The following is a 14085-nucleotide window of genomic DNA, read 5'->3' as shown; positions in this document are numbered from 1 at the left end:
TTCTTGTTTGTCCTCTTTGTGTCCACTTGTGCTTCCTTGTATACGGGCCAGTCTAGCTTTTTTCCAATCTTCAAGTGCCTTCCTTACTGATTCATGACTCTTTTCTACCCTCTCTCTTTCTTCTCGTGCTAATTCATCCTTCACTTCTTCATAGCTTATGATTCCCGGATGTAGTATAGGCAGTTGTCTTACTAAGTATCCGAACCTGGCCTGAGTGTTCGCCTGGTGTCCAGTCTGGCTCATGTAAACTCCTTCTGAAAATGCCCTGTGTTCGTCGAAGAGTTCTGCCTGTTCTAATTGTTTCCAATGCATTTCATGTATGTGTGCACCTTGATGTGCTTGGATGTTGACTATCTTTTGGATGGCTTCTTGTTGTTGATCCTGCCTTTGTTCCAACCTGTGGAAGGATTCTCCCCATTGTTTTCCTTGCTCCAGTTGCTGCTCCATCAATTGTCTTTGCCACTTCCCTTGTTGATTTATCCATCTAGATAGTGACTCTTCTTGATGGTTTATCAACTGTAGGTGAAGCTTTTTCTGTGCCCCTTGATTTTTCAAGTATTGTCTAGATAAGCCATCAATCGCTTCCTGTAGTTGGTGCATGTCCAAAGGGGCTTGCTCTTCTAGGTTCTGTCCTTCTACCACTTGGTGCACTGCCCTCTTTCTTATCCTTCGTTGGGGTAGGGGAGATACAACAGCATGCATACGCCGGACAGTAATTGGGATACCAACTTTTATCCAGTCGGGGTTTTCATCTTCGAACACCACCCCTGCCTTGTCACACAGGCGAAAAATGGTGCTGGGATAGCCTAACCTTCCCCCAGAATCACTTTTTTCAGCCATCTTCCTAATGCCTTGGGCTATGAGTTCATGCACCTTGATCTCTCCCCCTTTAAGTATACATTGCACCATTGTTGCTCTCTTAAGATTCACCTCTGAATTATTTCCGGCAGGGAGGATGGATCTCCTTACAATTTCGAACCACCCCTTTGCTTTAGGGGTGAGATCACCTCTTTTGATAAATTTGGGCTTTCCATTAGAATCTCTCACCCAGTCCGCTCCTTGTACGCAGATATCTTTCACAATCTGATCATAGTTAGGACTACCATCTATTCGAGATTGATAGCTCTCTTCTTCGAATGGTATGGTTCGTAGCTTCAACACCCTCATTATGCTCATGGGACTAAAATCCACCATTACTCCTCTCACAAAGCTTATATAAGATTCCTCTTTCCTATCATATCTCACTTCATTTGCATAAAACTCTCTTACGAGTGTTGCATTTATTCTCGCGGTGACTGGATCAGTGAGGAGTTCTCATCTTCTCTTTTCTATCTTCTCTGTGATTTCGGGGCACTCAGTTTTCTTGACTTGAAAGCCTAGCTCATATATGATCTCCTTATCAGCCATCCATCCAAATTAAAGTGCATGGTGAAAGGTTCTAAACTTTTTTTCATCAAAAGGGCGTTGCTCCATAGGCTCCTTCCCCTTTCTTCTTTTAGAGCTTGATGATGCCATGAGTACGAGTTGATGTGTGAGAGTGTTGAGGGGTTGTGGATAAATGATGGAATTCAGCTGGGTTTGGATAGGGTGAGATGAAAGGACTTGAGTTCCGAAGGTGTGAAGTATAAAGAATAGGAATTGGAATGTAAAGGGGGTACGGACTAGAAATCACTTATATAGAAAAGTGATGGGTGAATGAAAGGTGTAGATTGATGGGGTGGTTGTGTGATGGACGGATGGGGTTTAGCAATAGATGAGCACAAGGATCATCAACTTTATGATGGTGTTGGTTCAATTTCCAAGCTTGTTCTTCTTCCAATGTTGCATGGCAACAATTCCCAATGCAATCCCTTTGGAGACACGTGTACAGTTCTCTCCTTTTGTGGTAGCTGAACCCTTCAATTGTCCCACTAATCCTCCTACAAAATAAAAGAAAAAATAAAATTATGGGAAGTGGCGGTAAACTTTAAAAGACAAGAAAGAGTAAGTACTTTTTAAAATTTTTGTTGTTAACTACTAAATACTATTCACAAATGCAAACCAATTGACTAATTAAATTTTCATATATGCAACCGTGGTGACACCAAACTTAGTTTGTGGCAATGTGGTGTAAGATGATTTGTTCAAGGTGCTAAGAGTGACATGCTATAAGTTGCATTCATGTCCTCTTAGTGTGCCTTGAACACCAAACTTGTTCTTCACTATATGTTGCATAAAAGGATTTATTCAAGGATATGTCAAAGTTGATTTACGATCCATGAACCTTGCTTTATTAACTACTTTAAAATCATGTAAAACATGGGTTGCCTCCCATGAAGCACTTCTTTAGCGTCACTAGCTTGACGTTCTTCCTTTGTCATGGTGGTTGGTAATGCTTCAGATCTTCCCCTCTTGCAGTAAACCTATATCCATTGGCTTCATCAATGATCTCTACATGTTCTAGGGAGAGAACTTTGTTGATGGTAAAAACCTTAGGTAACTGAGATGGGATGGTGGGGAGATGAGGTGGGATATCTAGGAAGTAAGTTGAGATCACTTTATCCCCTGGAGAGAAATCTTCTGTAGGGATCTTTTTGTTCCTCCATCTCCTTGGTATCTTCTTCTTTGTTTCTTTTGCTATTATCCTGCTCTTTGTGGTCTCCTTTCCTAGGGGGATTTTGTTGCTGGTCCCATATGATTCTGGTGGTTTTGGCTCCACTTGAGTTTCCTTTAGCTGTGACAGCTGCTGATTATTTTGTTCATTACCCAAAGGAATTCCTGAGTGTACAGCTTGTGCCTCAATGCTTGTTTCTCCCACCATTGCTCTGTTATGCTTTGTCCTTAGTTCCTTGCCTTCCTGACTTGCTTCTTGTGAGGGTTTGAAGACATTGAAGGTGAGTTGTTCGTCATGTACCCTCAGTATTAGCTCTCCTCGCTCCACATCTATGAGCGCTCTGGCTGTAGCTAAGAATGGTCTTCCCAATATGATTGGGTGAAGATGACTTTCTTCCATTTCCAGTATGACAAAGTTTTTGGGAAGGAAGTAGTTCCCAACCTTCACCAGCACGTTTTCAACCACTCCTATTGCTTATTTTTGAGTTTTGTCTGCCAGCCTGATGACTACGTCTGTGGGTATTAGCTCATTGATTTGCAGCCTCTTCATAAGGGATAAAGGCATTAAGTTGATGCTTGCTCCCATATCACAGAGTCCTTTATCAAATATTATTTCTTCTATGGCACAGGGGATGTGAAAACTCCCTAGGTCCTTCCTTTTTGTAGGCAGCTCTGGTTGAATGAGAGCATTGCACTCCTTATTCATCACTATGGTTTGTCCTCCCTTGAGTGAGCTTTTCCTGGTCAGTAGCTCCTTCATGTACTTAATGTATGAGGGCATTTGTTGGAGGGCCTCGATGAATGGTATGTTTACATGGAGAGATACAAATATGTCAAGAAACCTTGAGTATATTCTCTTCTCTACACCACCATTGAGTAATTGGGGAAAGGGTGCATAGAGTCTCAGCAGCTCCTTCTGTGTAATTGTGGTTTCTTGATGATTCTCTTCCTGCTTTCCTGCTGATGTATCTTCAGGTTGTTCTGATGGTTTGTTCGGCTCTTCCTCAGTCTCCTTATCACTTATAGTAACCATCTTGCAATCTTCCCATCAGACTTTCTTTGCTTCACCTCTCGGATTTTTCTCTGTGTCACTTGGAAAGCTATCAGTAGGTTTGGGAATCTTCTCAGATAGGTATCCCACTTGAAATTCCAGCCTCTTGATGGTGTCTCCCTGATTCTTGATATTGGCTCACACCTCCTCTTTGAACACCTTGTTATCTTGAATCTCCTTGCATATGCCTTCAAGTAGAGTCTCAATCCTTGATAGTCTTTCTTCCGATGATGGAGAGTTGAGATTGGAAGGATGAGAAGGGCTATTTTGACTTTGGTATGGATGTTGAGAAGTGTTGTTGGGTGGGTGTTGGTATGACCTCTGTGTGGAGTGTTGGTGAGTTGCATTGTTGTTGGGGTTGTGGCGTCTCTGATCTTGGCCTTGGTCTTGTTGATTTCTCCACCCAAAGTTTGGGTGGTTCCTCCAACCAGGATTATACGTTTTGGAGTATGGGTCATGGTTCTGCCTAGGTGAATTCCCAATGTAGTTGGCTTGTTCCTGATCATCCTCTGTTTCTTCATTCACTCCTTCTTGGGTTGCTGCTGAAGTGGTGATTGCTGCTACTTGATTCCTCTCCATCTTCTTGGTGAGGTCAGCTAATTGCTTGGTAATCATCTTGTTTTGAGCTAGCAGTGCATCCACATTGTTCAACTTCATCACTCCTTTAGTATTGCCTCTTTCAGAAGTATAGAAGTAGTCATTCTCTGCTACAGTCTCAATGACATCTATGGCTTCTTCAATGGTCTTCTTCTTGTTCAGAGATCCCCCGGATGAATGGTCTATTGCCTTCTTTGATTCATATGAAAGACCTTCATAGAAAATGTGCAACTGCACCCATTCGTTGAACATATCTGGTGGGCATCTTCTTGTCAAGTCTTTAAACCTCTCCCATGCTTCATATAGAGTCTCACCATCCTGCTGCCTGAATGTTTGTACCTCAGCTCTCAACCTGTTGATCCGTTGAGGAGGATAGAATCTTGCCAAGAACTTGTTCACCACATCTTTCCAGGTTGCTAAACTCTCCTTTGGAAAGGATTCCAGCCATTTAGATCCTTCGTCCTTGAGCGAGAAATGAAACAGAAGTTGTCTATAAGTGTCAGGATGAACACCATTAGACTTCACAGTATCGCATATCCTCAGGAAGGTGGTTAGATATTGATTGGGGTCTTCTTGGACACTTCCTCCGAATGAACAATTGTTCTGAACAAGGGTGATGAGCTGTGGCTTTAGTTCAAAGTTGTTGGCATGTATAGTTGGCCTTTGGATGCTACTCCCACAGTTTCCTGGGTTTGGGTTGATGTAAGAACCCAGAACTCTTCTCTCTTGCCCAGCCTGATGCGCTGGACCTTCTCTGCTATGGTTATGAGCCTCTTCTTCATGATGGTTTTCCATATTCTCATCCATGTCTGGTTCAAAGTACTCTTCCTCTTCCTCAGCACCAACTACTCTCTTTCCTCTTGCTTCCCTCCTTAATCTAAGGAAGGTCCTCTCAGGTTCAGAATCAAAGGAAGTTGAAGCCCCGCTTCTTCTACCTGTCATACAACCAACAAGGCAAAAGCAAGAAAGATAGATGCAGATAGTAATTTCTACAGAAATGCTGTTAGCGTGAGTGATGCAATATATCAAACAGTTAGTGGGTTAGTGACTGAATTGTAAGCAACTAAGAAAATGGGTGGGGGAAAGGGAAGAAAATAGCTAAACAAAAAGTAAATTACTCAAATGAACTTAAATCAAATAAAATAAAAACAAATGCTCAATCTAGTTTTCCACCAATTTAATCATTGTTGATACAAAATCAATCCCTGGCAACGGCTTCATAAACTTGATGCACGGAAACTTGTCCCTTAACAAATCTCCCTCGGCAAGTATACCGAATTGTCGTCAAGTAATAACTCACAAAAGAGTGAGGTCGAATCCCACAGGGATTGATTGGTCAAGCAACTTTAATTGGAGGAATGTTCTAGTTGAGCTAAGCAGAATGTGGTTTGAGAGTTGCAGGTAATTAAATGGCGGGAAAGTAAATAGCAGAAAAGGTAAAGGCTGGAAATAAAGAGCTGAAAATAAATGACGGAAAGTAAATTGCAGAATTGTAAATGGGAATGGGGAAGATGATCATAGAAGTAATTGGCATAAAATAAAGAGAATGGGTAAGATCAGAAATGGGGAATTCATTGGGCTTAGGAGATGTTGCATTCTCTGGATCAAGTTCATTTTCATCTCTTCTTCAGTCAATGCATTCATTGATCTCCTTGGCAATCTTAAGTGATTGAATTCCAATTCCTTGGTAATTCAATCTCTCAAATCAGATCAATAGCCAATTCCTTGGTCTAATTGCTCATGAGAAGAGATGAAGTGTGGTCACTGATTATACCACATGTATTTCCAAATCAAAGTATTGGGAGAATTATATAACACCATATCCGCCCAAACCCCAATTTGGTCCAACATGAGAAAATATTTCTAGCATGATCTCTTCATCCCTTTTCCAAGGTTCAGAAGAGATCCAAGTATGAATAGCTTCTTTTCCAAGATAACTACTCAATTGGATGAAGATTGAAAGCTTTCTAGTAAAATCAAGAGAAAAGAAAGAAGAAGAATAATGAAAACTATTATTGATCCATCAAATTACAACAGAGCTCCCTAACCCAATGAAAGAGGTTTAGTTGTTCATAGCTCTAGGAATGGAAAGCAAAGATGGAGAGTACATTCTGAAAGTTAAACTAGAAGTGCAGAGAAAGTAAATTACAGAGAGTAATTCTAATAATGCCAAAAGCTCCTTTTCTAGTTCAAAGCTCTCCCTATTTATACTATTCTTCTGATCTTCTAGTTGGCTATTCAAGTCTTGGATATGGGCCTTTGGATCTTGAGTTGAAGCTGTTATCTTCTTCAGTGGGCTCAGCTTTACTTGCAGAGAAAGTGTGAAGTAGGCAGGGACTTTAGCTTAGGGCGTTAGTGGTGTTAACGTTAAGTGAAAATGTGGGGTTAAGAACGTTAGTGACAATCACCTTTTTCACTAACGTTCCTAACCCAAAGTGGTCCACGTTAACTTCAACGTTAGTGGCACTAACTTGACCACTAATGTTGACCCTTGGCCCTTCGCAAACATTACTGGGGTTTACCTTTTTCAATAACGTTGGGAGTACCCCTGTCTCCCTACGTTAGAGTTCACGTTAGAATAGTTAACGTGGCCTTTAACGTAGGCTTGCCAAATCTTCGAGAGCGTTAGTGACACTTACCTTTGTCACTAACGCTTCAGAACGCCCCTACTTCCCACGTTAGAGTTCACGTTAACTAGGTTAACGTGACTTCTAACGTGGTATTGATAGCCATCTTCAACGTTAGTGACAAAGGTGAGTGTCACTAACGTTGGCTCATCATCCCTCTTCTCCACGTTAGCTTCCACGTTAATGTAAGTAACGTGGCAACTAACGTGGCTCATAGTGGCTCAATCCAACGTTAGTGACAAAGGTGAGTGTCACTAACGTTGGTGATTCTTGCTCCCTCCACATTAGAGTCCACGTTAACTAGGTTAACGTGGCTTTTAACGTAGCCAATATGGGCTTAGTCCAACGTTAGTGACAAACGTGAGTGTCACTAACGTTGGCATCATCTTCTTCTTCCACGTTAGAGCTCACGTTAACTAAGTTAACGTAGCTCTTAACGTGGCCAATTGCCCCTTTTAGAACGTTAGTGGCACTTACTTTTACCACTAACATTAGAGTTCTACTTCTCTTCTACGTTAGCTTCCACGTTAACATAGTTAACGTGGCAACTGACGTGGGCTATGATGGCTCACGAAGGCATTATTGGCAATCACTTTTCTCATTAACGTTGCAAGCTAGCCTTCATTCCATGTTAGTGGTCACGTTAGCTAGACTAACGTGGCTACTAACGTGGTTCTTCCTTACTTCCTTTGTCCTGAAATCAAGCAATAAAGTGCATCAAAGCTCTAATCCAAGTTATGAGACATGCATCATTCAATTTGTCCTTTAATTCATGTATAATTCTCATGAAATCATGTAAAATTCACAATGTTTGCTTGAATCAAGATGTAAGTGATTATTTACCCAAAACTTGCTTATTTCCTAAGAAAATGCATGAAACTACCTTAAAACCATAAACAAAAGGTCAGTGAAACTAGCCAAAATGCCCTGGCATCAAAACACCAAACTTAAAGCTTGCTTTTCCCTAAGCAAGTACTGGAACAAGAGAATGATGAATGAAATGACAAGATGAATGAATCATTATTGTGGAAGTCATGTTCTTGGTTTTATGGGGTTTCATGCATAGCAACTTAGGTTCATTCCTTTACTGGCTTTCAGACCTTTATCATGCCTTGGAATACTCACTTGATTGCACCCTTTGAGACTTTTCTTTATTGATCCCTTTGTCTTTCCAAGGTTTATTTCATCCTTAGGCTAAGTGTTCTGTGAGGGTGCAACTCTTTAAGATAAACTTTCAGCCAACACTCCTGAACCAGTTGGTTCAAGGTGCTAGGTGTTGAAACATCTCTAAGGACTTACTCCCTCAAGTCTCTCTCCCCCATACATGCACACCACAGGCACATGGTTTGTTATTTTCTTTCCTTGAGGTCTTGGTGTCCAACACCTCTTTGGGTTACTAAATGTTTTGTAGCAAGGTTGCTCTTGATAGTGGATTTTCAGTTGATAATCCTGGGTTAGTTAACCCAAGTCACCAAGTGATGAAGCACTCCTAAGAACTTATTCATCCAAGCAGATCCTTGGTACAAGAGCACCACAGACACATCCCTCAAGTTTTAAGCCCTTGGTGCCTAGCCTTATTCTTTATTAACTTTTCTTTCTTCTTCAACTCTTATTATTCTTTTCCTTTTTCTTGTTAGGATCTTATTATTTAGCTAGTCTCATGGGGTGTGTTTCAAGTATATGATTCAGGACAGATAGTTACCTTCCCACCTTGTTAGTGAACCAACTTAGCTAAGTGCTTACTACACCACAAATTTAAGGACCTGCTCCACAACTTGAACATCACTCTGGTCTTTCATAACATCTCTTTTTATTGGACTTAAAAGGACAAGTATACAATAAGCAAGATGAAAATGAAGGCAGGCAATTTGACTAGCAAGCATAGACCTAGGCAAAAGCAAACGTAAAGACAGAATTGAAAATTCCTAAGCTACTATGGAAGCATGTTCTATTTCATACATGATTTTCCTTATTTAAAACTTGAAAAAGATGGGACAGTGAGGGAACTCCACCACCTTTTACTCATGGGGTTGTTCGCGCTCTCCTTCTTGTTTGTCCTCTTTGTGTCCACTTGTGCTACCTTGCATACGGGCCAATCTAGCTTTTTTCCAATCTTCAAGTGCCTTCCTTACTGATTCATGACTCTTTTCTACCCTCTCTCTTTCTTCTCGTGCTAATTCATCCTTCACTTCTTCATAGCTTATGATTCCCGGATGTAGTATAGGCAGTTGTCCGACTAAGTATCCGAGCCTGGCCTGAGTGTTCGCCTGGTGTCCAGTCTGGCTCATGTAAACTCCTTCTGAAAATGCCCTGTGTTCGTCGAAGAGTTCTGCCTGTTCTAATTGTTTCCGATACATTTCAAGTATGTGTGCACCTTGATGTGCTTAGATGTTGATTAGCTTTTGGATGGCTTCTTGTTGTTGATCCTGCCTTTGTTCCAACCTGTGGAAGGATTCTCCCCATTGTTTTTCTTGCTCCAGTTGCTGCTCCATCAATTGTCTTTGCCACTCCCCTTGTTGATTTATCCATCTAGATAGTGACTCTTCTTGACGGTTTATCAACTGTAGGTGAAGCTCTTTCTGTGCCCCTTGATTTTCCAAGTATTGTCTAGATAAGCCATCAATGGCTTCCTGTAGTTGGTGCATGTCCAAAGGGGCTTGCTCCTCTAGGTTCTGTCCTTCTACCACTTGATGCACTGGCCTCTTTCTTATCCTTCGTTGGGGTAGGGGAGATGCAACAGCATTCCAACGCCGGACAATAATTGGGATACCAACTTTTATCCATTCGGGGTTTTCATCTTCGAACACCACCCCTGCCTTGTCACACAGGCGGAAAATGGTACTGGGATAGCCTAACCTTCCCCCGGAATCACTTTTCTCAGCCATCTTCCTAATGCCTTGGGCTATGAGTTCATGCACCTTGATCTCTCCCCCTTTAAGTATACATTGCACCATTGTTGCTCTCTTAAGATTCACCTCTGAATTGTTTCTGGTAGGGAGGATGGATTTCCTTACAATTTCGAACCTGATGCCAGGGCATTTTGGCCAGTTTCACTGACCTTTTCTTTATGGTTTTAAGGTAGTTTCATGCATTTTCTTAGGAAATAAGCAAGTTTTGGGTAAATAATCACTTACATCTTGATTCAAGCAAACATTGTGAATTTTACATGGTTTCATGAGAATTATGCATAAATTAGAGGACAAATTGAATGATGCACGTCTCATAACTTGGATCAGAGCTTTGATGCACTTTATTGCTTGATTTCAGGATAAAGGAAGCAAGGAAGAACCACGTTAGCAGCCACGTTAGTCTAGCTAACGTGACCACTAACGTGGAATGAAGACTAGCTTGCAACGTTAATGAGAAAAGTGATAGCCAATAACGCCTTCGTGAGCCATCATAGCCCACGTTAGTTGCCACGTTAACTATGTTAACGTGGAAGCTAACATGGAAGAGAAGTAGAACTCCAACGTTAGTGGTAAAAGTAAGTGCCACTAACGTTCCAAAAGGGGCAATTGGCCACGTTAAGAGCCACGTTAACTAAGTTAACATGAGCTCTAACGTGGAAGAAGAAGATGATGCCAACGTTAGTGACACTCACCTTTGTCACTAACGTTGGACTAAGCCCATATTGGCTACGTTAAAAGCCACGTTATCCTAGTTAACGTAGAGGGAGCAAGAATCACCAACGTTAGTGACACTCACCTTTGTCACTAATGTTGGATTGAGCCACTATGAGCCACGTTAATTGCCACGTTAATTACATTAACGCAGAAGCTAACATGGAGAAGAGGGATGATGAGCCAACGTTAGTGACACTCACCTTTGTCACTAACGTTGGAGATGGCTATCAATACCACGTTAGAAGTCACGTTAACTTAGTTAACGTGAACTCTAACGTGGGAAGTAGGGGTGTTCTGAAGCGTTAGTGACAAAGGTAAGTATCACTAACGCTCTCGAAGATTTGGCAAGCCTAGGTTAAAGGCCACGTTAACTATTCTAACGTGAACTCTAACGTAGGGAGAAAGGGGTACTCTCAATGTTATTGAAAAAGGTAAACCTCAGTAACGTTTGCGAAGGGCCACGGGTCAACATTAGTGGTCGCGTTAGTGCAACTAACGTTGAAGTTAACGTGGACCACTTTGTCACTAACGTTCTCAACCCTACATTTTCACTTAACGTTAACACCACTAACGCCCTAAGCTAAAGTCCCTGCCTACTTCACACTTTCTCTGCAAGTAAAGCTGAGCCCACTGAAGAAGATAACTGCTTCAACTCAAGATTAAAAGGCCTACATCCAAGACTTGAAGAGTCAACTAGAAGATCAAAAGAGTAGTATATATAGGAGTAGCTTTGAACTAGAGAAAGGGGGCTTTTGGGCATTATTAGAATTACTCTCTGTATTTTACTTTCTCTGCACTTCTAGTTTAACTTTCAAAATGTACTCTCCATCTTTGCTTTCCATTCCCAGAGCTATGAACAACTAAACCCCTTTCATTGGGTTAGGGAGCTCTGTTGTAATTTGATGGATCAATAATAGTTTTCATTATTCTTCTTCTTTCTTTTCTCTTGATTTTACTAGAAAGCTTTCAATCTTCATCCAATTGAGTAGTTATCTTGGAAAAGAAGCTATTCATACTTGGATCTCTTCTGAACCTTGGAAAAAGAATGAAGAGATCATGCTAGAAATGCTTTCTCATGTTGGACCAAATTGGGGTTTGGACGGATATGGTGACATATAATTCTCCCAATACTTTAATTTGGAAATACATGTGGTATAATCAGTGACCACACTTCATCTCTTCTCATGAGCAATTAGACCAAGAAATTGGCTATTGATATGATTTGAGAGATTGAATTACCAAGGAATTGGAATTCAATCACTTAAGATTGCCAAGGAGATCAATGAATGCATTGATTGAGGAAGAGATGAAAATGAACTTGATCCGGAGAATGCAACATCTCCTAAGCCCAATGAATTCCCCATTTCTGATCTTACCCATTCTCTTTACTTATTGCCATTTACTTTCATGCTAAACTCCCCTTCCCCATTTAAGATTCTGCAATTTACTTCCCGTCATTTATTTTCTGCTATTTACTTTTCCGCCATTTAATTTCCTGCAATTCTCAACTCACTTTCTGCTTAGCTCAACTAGAACATTCTTCCAATTAAAGTTGCTTGACCAATCAATCCCTGTGGGATTCGACCTCACTCTACTGTGAGTTTTTACTTGACGACAATTCGGTATACTCGCCGAAGGAAATTTGTTGAGAGACAAGTTTTCGTGCATCAAGTTTATGGTGCCGTTGCCGGGGATTGATTTTGTATTAACAATGATTAAATTGGTGGATAACTAGATTGTGCATTTATTTTTTTATTTTGTTTGATTTAAGTTCATTTGAGTAATTTACTTTCTGTTTAGCTATTTTTTTCCCTTTCCCCTACCCATTTTCTTAGTTGTTTGCAATTCAGTCACTAACCCACTAACTGTTTGATATATTGCATCACTCACACTAATAGCATTACTGTAGAAATTACTGTCTGCATTTATCTCTCTTGCTTTTGCTTTGTTGGTTGTATGACAGGTAGAAGAAGCGGAGCTTCAACTTCCTTTGATTCTGAACCTGAGAGGACCTTCCTTAGATTAAGGAGGGAAGCAAGAGGAAAGAGAGTAGTTGGTGCTGAGGAAGAAGAAGAGTACTTTGAACCAGACATGGAGGAGAATATGGAGAACCATCATGAAGAAGAGGCTCACAACCATGGCAGAGAAGGTCCAGCGCATCAGGATGGATAAGAGAGAAGAGTTCTGGGTTCCTACATCAACCCAAACCCAGGAAACCGTGGAAGTAGCATACAAAGGCCAACCATACATGCCAAAAACTTTGAACTAAAGCCACAGCTCATCACCCTTGTTCAGAACAATTGTTCATTCGGAGGAAGTGTCCAAGAAGACCCCAATCAACATCTAACCATCTTCCTGAGGATATGCGACACTGTGAAGTCTAATGGTGTTCATCCTGACACCTATAGACTACTTCTGTTTCCCTTCTCACTCAAGGACAAAGCATCTAAATGGCTGGAATCCTTTCCAAAGGAGAGTTTAGCAACCTAGGAAGATGTGGTAAACAAATTCTTGGCAAGATTCTATCCTCTTCAACGGATCAACAGGTTGAGAGCTGAGGTACAAACATTCAGGCAGCAGGATGGTGAGACTCTATATGAAGCATGGGAGAGGTTTAAAGACTTGACAAGAAGATGCCTGCTAGATATGTTCAATGAATGGGTGTAGTTGCACATCTTCTATGAAGGCCTTTCGTATGAATCAAAGAAGGCAGTAGACCACTCATCCGGGGGATCTCTGAACAAGAAGAAGACCATTGAAGAATCCATAGATGTCATTGAGACTGTAGCAGAGAATGACTACTTTTATGCTTCTGGAAGAGGCAATACTAGAGGAGTGATGGAGCTGAACAATGTGGATGCACTGCTAGCTCAAAATAAGATGATTACCAAGCAATTAGCTGACCTCACCAAGAAGATGGAGAGGAATCAAGTAGCAGCAATCACCACTTCAACAGCAACCTAAGAAGGAGTGAATGAAGAAGAAGAGGGTGATCAGGAACAAGCCAACTACATTGGGAGTTCACCTAGGCAGAACCATGACCCATAATCCAAAACATATAATCCTGGTTGGAAAAACCACCCAAACTTTGGGTGGGGAAATCAACAAGACCAAGGCAAAGATCAGAGATGCTACAACCCCAACAACAATACAATTCACCAACACTCCACAAAGAGGTCATACCAACACCCACCCAACAACACTTCTCAACATCCATACCAAAGTCAAAATGGCCCTTCTCATCCTTCCAATCTCAACTCTCAATCATCGGAAGAAAGACTATCAAGGATTGAGACTCTACTTGAAGGCATATGCAAGGAGATTCAAGATAACAAGGTGTTCAAAGAGGAGGTGCGAGCCAATATCAAGAATCAGGGAGAAACCATCAAGAGGCTGGAAATTCAAGTGGGATACCTATCTGAGAAGATTTCCAAACCTACCGATAGCTTCCCAAGTGACACAGAGAAAAATCCAAGAGGTGAAGCAAAGAAAGTCAGATGGGAAGATTGTAAGATGGTTACTATAAGTGATAAGGAGACTGAGGAAGAGCCGAACAAACCATCAAAACAACCTGAAGATACATCAGCAGGAAAGC

The 14085-nt window shown here is 41.2% G+C and overlaps 2 non-coding genes across 2 annotated transcripts; one reads left to right on the top strand and one right to left on the bottom strand.

Moving 5' to 3' along the window:
• Nucleotides 1–4487: 4487 nt before the first annotated feature.
• On the top strand, nt 4488–4594 carry LOC148564345 (small nucleolar RNA R71). Its single transcript, XR_015883839.1, has one exon. It is a non-coding gene; the product is annotated as a small nucleolar RNA R71 (small nucleolar RNA).
• An 8440-nt stretch (nt 4595–13034) lies between these two features.
• LOC148564344 (small nucleolar RNA R71) lies at nt 13035–13141 on the bottom strand. Its single transcript, XR_015884616.1, has one exon. It is a non-coding gene; the product is annotated as a small nucleolar RNA R71 (small nucleolar RNA).
• Between the last annotated feature and the right edge of the window lie 944 nt (nt 13142–14085).

This window comes from Arachis ipaensis, chromosome B5 (assembly GCF_059453495.1).
Source record: "Arachis ipaensis isolate K30076 ecotype BB chromosome B5, ASM5945349v1, whole genome shotgun sequence".
In the NCBI taxonomy this organism is placed as follows: Eukaryota; Viridiplantae; Streptophyta; class Magnoliopsida; order Fabales; family Fabaceae; genus Arachis; species Arachis ipaensis.
Note: the sequence above shows the minus strand (reverse complement) of the source record. Positions and strands in the feature narration are given on the sequence as shown.